The sequence below is a fragment of the Corvus cornix genome, chromosome Z (genome assembly GCF_000738735.6).
Source record: "Corvus cornix cornix isolate S_Up_H32 chromosome Z, ASM73873v5, whole genome shotgun sequence".
NCBI lineage: Eukaryota > Metazoa > Chordata > Aves > Passeriformes > Corvidae > Corvus > Corvus cornix.
In genome coordinates, this window is record NC_046357.1 from 10,317,741 (window position 1) to 10,326,435 (window position 8,695).

Consider the following 8,695-nt stretch of genomic DNA (forward strand, 5'->3'; position numbering starts at 1 on the left):
TGGTCTTTATCCTAAGGAACAGCATTAGAAATTCAGTCTCAATGCTGAATCACTGGGAGCAGCTAATACTCCATATTTTAAATCTTCACCTCCTAGAGACTCCTAAGGAATAAATATCACTTTGTCTGGCTACTTCTCTATTCTTATAGAGTTTCTATTTTCCTAGGAATAAAATCTGCTTGCATCAAATAATGGCTAAGCTTCAATTGATCTGCAGACAAAACATTAAGTAAACTTTAAATTATTGTAAGGCTCAGTTCTAAAAGATAGAGATAATACTACCCAATTTGGTCAAGAAGAGAAACAGGAACATTAAGCCTCAGCGGCTTGCCTGGCAATTTTGCAGCCATTCAGTGGCAGGACAATGATTAAGATGTTTTAGTTCCCTTTCTAAATCCATTTGAATAAGCTGTTTCTGTTTAAGAAATTTAGGATCTAAGGATCTCAGTTTTTACCTGCTGCATTGAGAAAGTTAGCTGCTTCTGTTCCTGGGTTTCCAGCATGGCCACAAAATGGCACAATGGAAGCAACACCTTAGGTATAATATATGAGCAGCATGAGAAAGCCCTCTCACACAGCTTTCTGCTGAATTTCATTATGAACAAACTCAGAGGAGTTCAGATAAAACCCCAGAAATTCTGAACTCCATTGTCTTAACAACTTAAATATATTCTTGTCCTTTTTTTTTTTTTTTGCATAGTTCCATCATGACATTATGTCCTAACAACAGTAAAAGAGGTGGAGAAAAGAAGATGGCTGTGGAAGTGGAACTCCTACAGTAAACAGGAAACTAAATACATCAGTCATGACAAGAAGGATCCTAATGGAAAAAAAGCCAGTAATCTTTTTTTAAAAGTTCCCTCATACACAAATACCTGACAAAAATTGAAGACAAAGAGAAAAATGTTTTAGAAAAATAGTTTTGAGACACTTCTTGTATTTCTTTATAGAAGAAACCCATCTGAGATTTTTGTTCATCTATACTCAGGTTTTCTTTGATCTTTACTTAAAAGCTACACAGAGAAAAAGTTTAGACTCACATCCATTGCTATAGGTAGCTTCCATGCTGAAATTGTCAAATTCAAACAGATGCTTAAGATCTTTCCTCAAATATTTAACGTCAAATTTACAACTATGAACCAAATCATCTGTTCTACTTCTCCCACAACACATAGCATCTTTTGTTGAGGACACTTAAATTCTTCTACAAGATCCATGTCCCCTATGATACCTGCAAGAATGACCATGATGATACTTAGACTTTATGCAATTCAGTTACTTGATAAAATCAAAGGAAAGAACAAATGATACAAAAAGAGAAACTGATAAAAGTTCTCCCTTAAAATTCAGAAAAAATTTGATTTCAAAATATGTTGCCTGGACTGAGGATGTCCTCTATTCAACCTCTGTCCCAAGCTGGTTTTGTTGTTTCCTTTAAAATATCACTCATGTTGTTGTGTGTTCTGATGCCGCTAACATTCATTATTGAAACAAAATGTTTTCTATTGAGAAGCATGCTTCCTGTCCCTACAGGCTTTCTTCTTAGTAAGGAAAAGAACCTTAATGAGGTTTTCTTGTAAACTAATGCCACTAATAAATGCATAAACTGGGAACAAGAAAGAAATGAGGAGAGACTGCTGATTGTTTTCAGGATCTTCCTTTCAAAACAACATGTTCCTTTTAGTCCTTAAATGCTGTGGTCTCATGAAAAGCCACACACTTCCTAAACATAAAGGCTTCACAAATTCTCAAACAGGTAACACCTATTTTTGGGCCTATTTCTGAAGGCAGTAACAGAATCACAATGTTATTTCAGGTTCCAGATGCAAGGTGCAGTAAAAACATGCAAGAATATCCTTATATGTGAAAGTGAGACCCTGACGCAAACCAGTCCTTGTTCTGAGACTCAGAAAATGGAAAATTAAAAAAACACTTAACTGTTGCTTGTAATGAAGGTGTGAAGGAAGCAATCAGCAGCCAGTTAACCTACCATACGGATTAAAAAGAAAGATACATTCTGCAGAAAGGTACATTCTGCAGAAGAAAACACAAGAATAAAAAAACCTCTTCTCCTAAACAAGCCATTTTCTCGCCTGTGTGTAACATGTTTGAAGAGTCAGTCTGCTTCAACATGTGTTTGCAAATGAAGTGAAACAGGTTACTATATATGCTAGTGAGATATTTCCCACCTTACGAGCTGAAGACACATGGAAAAGTATAAAATAGTATCATGCAACAACAGGCTGGACAAGCTATTATATTCTGCAAAAGTTTTAACCCCACAGAAGATTCAACTGCTTCTGTATGTATTTTTTGGATTGTATGTTACTAAAATGACCTCCAAAGGTCCCATACAATCTCTTCCATTCTGCAGTCTGTGAGTACTAATAGAAAATAGGATTTGTCCTGCATATTTCTTTTTGTGACTCTTTATTACATACTTCTCAGCATTATCAGACAGCACATAAAGTACTAATGTTTCGAGGGAAAAATGGATTAAATTTGTAGTGCCCGAGTTACATAAATATGGAGGACAGGAAACTTACATTGACTAAAAATTTTTGGGATTATGTTGTACCTTGGCAACTTTAATGTATTTTGATGAAAACTAAGGTATCTGGCAGGATAGAAGTTTGCTCTCTTTCAAAGGAAGTGTAATGAAGATCTTGCACATCTCATTCAGCATGTCACAAAACAGAGGAACAATCCAAGGTATGCCAAAAAGAATTCCAAGAATTTAGCACAAAACTTGAAAGAGCTAAAACAGTGTAAGATGTAATACACACATGATCAGTGAATTTGAGGGCTGAGCAGAGGCTAGAGATTTGAATCTGAAATAGATATTCTGCAAACTAGTTCTGCTCCTATAATAGCTGTTGTTCCCTGCTGCTTTAATATTCACCCAATATTTTAAAAAAAGTGATAAAGCTGATACTTATAGCAGTATGTCAATAGCACTAAAACCAGAGGGACACAAGCAGCAGTTCAGTTGTCTTGTTGAGGTCACTCTTTCTTTTTACATCCACAGTTTTCCCAAAATGGATGATACCAAAGATACAGATAAGGGGAGATTAAACCAGATGCCACAGATGTAAACCTGACATACCTTCACCTTTGACATCAAAAGAATTCACACTGCTTTCATAGCTGAGTGCTTCAGAATTTTTAATGTCTCTTTATCCTTGTGATGGGCAGATTTATTCTTGACATAGGTGCCTGATTTCTACTGATATGAGAAAGTTACCTAAAAGAAGAGGGGCAGGGCTATAGAAAAGGTGTAAAGAAATAGAAATTAATTTCTGATTCCTGGCTGCTAGAATATGGGTTTTCTCCAGAACTGGTTCCACCAACTGTGGAACACCAGACTTACGGTAACACAGACCTCTTATTTTTCATATTATCACCAATGCCACAAGAAATATTACATTCATTAGCATGACTCAAAGTCAAAACACAGAGATTTAAGCCTAATTAACTAAATATTCAGATACACTTTCCCCATGCTACTTTAGAGTTACACTCTAAGAAAAGGACATACCTTCAGCTACTTAGATGAGCACAAAAGCTGTGTCTGGTCACATTGCATCCTGATTACTGCTATATACTCTTTTCTGACCTGACAAACAACTCTTGTCCTGCTAATATCTATGCACAATGCTTCTAGTAAAGCAAAAAATCAAGACGATAGAAAAATTAATTTAGAATGTACAGAAAATGCTATGAACACCTTGTATGAATTTTTCACAACAAGGAAGACAATTGTCTTAACTTTTATTTCCATTTTCAAGACCTATCAGTCCTTGTCCTTGAATTGCAGTTCTTTATTGAGTATACACAGTTCAAGTCTGCTCCAAACAGGCAGTCAGCATTGCCTCCTACTTATTTCCAAGCAGCACTTGCTCTTTTTCAGACAACACATTTTGAGGAAGCTACTTACACAGGTCCATGAAGCTAACCTTGTTCTAAACCAGCCCTAGCATAGCTCAAAATACTGCAAATATGCTACTTTTTTCACAGAAGAAAGCGCACAAGTGCCTCCCTTAGAAAACCATACTTAGTATGGTAATTGCAATATCCAATCCTCAGCCCCTCTGGGGAATTGTGACCTCTGCTATCTGGTCCTCATCTAGTTAGGTCTTTTCTTCTAAGACATAACCTCCTGATGCCTTATGTTTTAACTTTTATATTTTTCAAGTCCTGTACTGCCTAGTGTGCAACTCTGAAGTTTTGTGTGGCCTGTTAGCTGCTGTTCTCTCATGCTGGTTAGACATAACAAACCTCTCTAGGTTTCCACCTCAAGGACACCAGGCCCCAAAAAGTGTAAACTAAAAGCCTCTGAAGGGGGGCAAACTTGGGGTAATTACATCATGAACTGAGGTTATAACTGGACAATTAACCCTGATACACAAATGAACCAAACTTATAAAAGTGTGAAGAATTTGTGACCCAGGGTCCATCTTGGCAGTAGCCTTTTGACAGCCCAGGGTGTACCTTTGAAGGCCCTTCAAATAAATACCTACCTTTATTCCCTTATTCTTGTCTAGTCTCTGTGTCTTAGGTGGCCACCTCAGGCATCATCCCCACCAACTTTTCATCAGATTGTCACTTGTAAAAATCCAAATGGTATAGGCATTCTAACCAACTAAATACAATCTCCCTGGAATTCCCTCTGCTCTGCTTCAGGCAGTTGTACCTCAGTATGGGTTAGACTGAGGACTGCCTTCAGTGCCCACGTTTTTCTTTCCTCTTTTGCATTAAGATTCTCCTGGACTCCTGTAGTTGGGGCCAGGAAGGTGCTTGAGTGCACCCCTCAAACTCTGCTCTCTGCAGGCAAGTCAAATGGTCTAAGATCGCAATACCAGAAAGAACTGAATCTGCCGAAAAGCTACTATTTCTCTAGGTATTTATCAGCCTAGAATTAAAGCTTCCAAACACCCTTTTTAGATGAGACATGAAGTTTCTCCTCATCAAAAATCATGTTATTTCCTCTCCTAGAATAAACAAACCATTTCATGTATCATTTTTTTCTGGTCAAATTAAGCAATTTCTTGCACAGGATTAGATGTAAGCTAAAGCCAACCATATAAACTCAGGAACATTTTGTTCTTTTTGACAATGAAATACTGCAACAACATTTGAAACAGAAGTAACAGTATAAATCAGTACATTATTTCCCCAGTTCAGATAATTTTATTATAGAAGTTGATTTAACTGGTCCCATACCAGATTTTCGGTCTTTTGTATGCTTCCTTTTCTCCTTAACAGCAAAGTGTTTTTGATAGAATTATTTTGGTGAAGGTAAAACTTCTGTGTTTATTCTCTGATAAAACAGAGCCACCCTCATTTACAATCTCAGCCTTACCTCTAGTCTCTGTGACATATTTCATTTGCAGCTCTGGGTCCCAGGACAATCATAAAAGTGATGCAGAACTGTTACTAATTCAGTCATTTAGAAACCTGAGTAGTGAGGTTAGTTATGGGGAGTAGTTATTTGTGAGCTTCTACTTGATTCTCCTTGTGCTCACCTTGCTCCTGTGTCCATTGCCTTTTTTCCAGCACTCTGGTGTTGAGAAATAAATTTGGAGTAGGTAGCTTTGCATGCAGCTGCAGCGGAGCTGCAGGTTGAGCTCTGGGTGGCAGGAGCCAGAGGCAAGAGGCCATGAATTGCCCAGTTTGTGGTGAGGTGAGCAGGAGTCCAGCAGGGACTGTCAGGTCATGGGAGCCTCCTATGGTGAAAGGGCTTTGGTTCCAGCAGTGAAAAAATATTGTGGGTTCGGGCTTTTTTTGTGATACTCGTATCTTCTCTCAGCCTCCCATTATTCTGACTAAACAGTAACACAAGCTTTACGTTACAATCACATTAGGAGGGTCATGAACACACGACTGAATACAGTACAATGTTCAAATGGCACCTTAACATTTCCTAAAACCAAAAAGGCTGGACAAACAGGTAGAATTTAGTGTTCCATGAGTAAGGAAAAAAAAGTTAAACTGATCCACATACAATGCAGTTATACAGTATTCTAGTTAAGGTACTGCTGAACTTATGATGCAAATCATATGAACCTCTCACTGAAAGATTTGAAAGTTTTGAGTTTGTTCATGTGCAAGACCTTTTAATTAATCAGTGATCAGCAAAACACACTTCAGAACCTTGACTTTTTTATGACTAAAGAGCACTTGGAAATTACTGGCATAAACACTTTAATTTTCCAACTCTTTTAAAGCTATTCAGATGTTCAATTAATGTGGCTGTGGAAGGGAATGGAGTTATCATAGAGTCTATATTCCACATTTTCAGTAAGGATGGTTTCTCACCATTTGCATCATTTTAACTCTACAGTTAAGGTATTTCATTTACTTGTTTAGTATTTAAGTAATTATTACTAATTATTAAGACTCTGCTAGAAGTGTTTGCTTTCTTTTTAAACAGCCTAATGCTAACAATCTCAAGAGTTTTCAACAGAAATTACTTACTGCTGTATCTCAAAGCTCTGTGACATTTAACTTCCAAGAATAAATATGTCTGGAGATTCACAGATGCATATGATTTTATAAATATGATTAAATACAATTTAGTGTCTGCCTTTTTACATATCAAGGTTTTCACACTTCAACAAAATCACAACCAAAATGTATGAAGAGCCCAACAGGCTCCTTTTCTGTAACAGCAGAAAGACTGTCCTTCATAAACTGTCTGTTTTGTAGCGAGTTTTTCCAGTTTGCCTGGGTGCCTTACTCTTGGAATTTACTGGTCAGGTTAAGTTTTAGTTTTGTAGTAAGTGCTGTTCATGACATCTGTTTTTGTACAAATAGTTGGTGTGGAAAAAACAATCATGGATAATGCATTCTTCACTGTGCTCCTTTACGTTTCTCTAGAGGTATGCTCTGCAAGATGAGACACTGCTGTATTATGCAGTGCATACAGCAGTGGTATCTTTGCCCATTTGCTGAATTTTATAGCTCTTCCCTGGCTTTAAAAAGGCACTCCCCAAATTTTTTAAAGTTTTTTCTGTCGGGTAATCCAAGTGAAGGTCTGGACTGGGAAAATAAAAGAGTATAGGCCAACTTACGTCAAGACTTTCTGGAGAGCTAATGACATACACAGAGTAGGGCTGGATTTTACATCATTTCAGGTTTTATGCACTTGTGATACTGAAGAGTTTAAGTAGTTAAAAAATATATGAGGACACGCTTTCCTCAAGTATTTTGGTAGGGTGTTGCAGTGGGGATCCTGCAACACGCATATATCAAACCAGGAGTCCCGTGGAAAGGAAATATATATGGACAGACAGATTCTTGCTAGCTGTTTCAGAGATGTTTATTTCTCCAGCCGCATGGCCGGAGCTCTGCCCAGGAACTGTTCCAGTCACGGGACCAAGGGTCCTTCTGCCCGCGCAGGGAACACAAACCAACCAATGGGAACGAGGCTGAGCAGGGGCAGGGAAACCCCGTGTCTGTCCCCTCAGGGCCCCTCTCCCAGGGCTACACAGCGGGGGAGGGACCCCAACACCTCACCCGTTTTATTTTAATAAAAGGAGAATGAAAACAACTGGATAAACATAACAAGAACCATTTCAAAACAAAACAAGCCACCCTCCTGAGTCTTTAAATGTCCAATCAGATTCTGTGGAACATCTTAGGGCTGACAGGAGGGAGACAGGACTCTCTGAGCATGCTTTGTGGGGAAACTGAGGCAGGAGAGGGTTTAACTTCTTCCCTCCGCCTTTTCATCCCCCACTCGGCATTGGAAAGGGATTTTTGGGGAAACAATTGGCAAAAGCATGGTTTTGTGAGGGAAACCATGGATGAAAAAACGGATTGGGAATACACTGGGGGTAATAGGACATAGGGTAAAAGGGAAAGGTGGGATTAGGAAAGGGAAACTGTAGGGGGGGCTTACAATGGAGATATTGTCTAACATGACTACGATTTTTTGCATATATACTGCCTTTTACAGGAACACCATCAGGCCCAGTGACCTGCGATGCTTGTAACCCTTTTCTCCCTAGCACAATTTTGAATTCCACCACCTCTCCATCTCCCAAGCTTGGGATGCATTTTTCAGGGTTATTCTTTTTAATAGCAGTTCTATGCACGAATATGTCTTGCTGGTTGTCACACCTTGTTATAAAACCATAATTTTGCTTAACATTATACCATTTTACTATCCCTAAGGTCTTAGTTACTATGATCTTTTCCTTTTTCCGAGTGGCTGCTGTTTTCTGTCTCGCTGCATCTTTGCTCTCTCCTTCGGTCGCTCCCGTGTTGGAATTGTCGGGGCTGCTGGGGCCTGCGCGCTCTTCCCAGGGTTGCATTCGGGGCCGCGCGGGCCGGGCCGGGCCGCGCCGCTCAGTTCTCCGTGCGTCGCCTCCTCTGGTCGCAGCTTCGCTGCCGCTGCCGGGCGCTGCACCCACGTCTCGGCCGGGCCCCCGAGCGATGACCCCCGCGCTCTGTTCCAGCGCGCGTCTCGGCTGGGCACGGCTCTGGTCCCGCCGCTCCCGCCGCGCCTCGCTCCGCCACCGACACTGCGGCTCGCGTGGCTCCACCCGCACGCGGGAACTGCCTCGCTGCTGCTCGCAGAGCCGCTCGTGCACGTGGCCTGGGCCGCACGGTCCCTGCGCCAGGCTTCCCTTCGCCAGGAACACAGCTGACATTGCTCAACAGTCTCGGTAACTAAATAATATTCACGAAA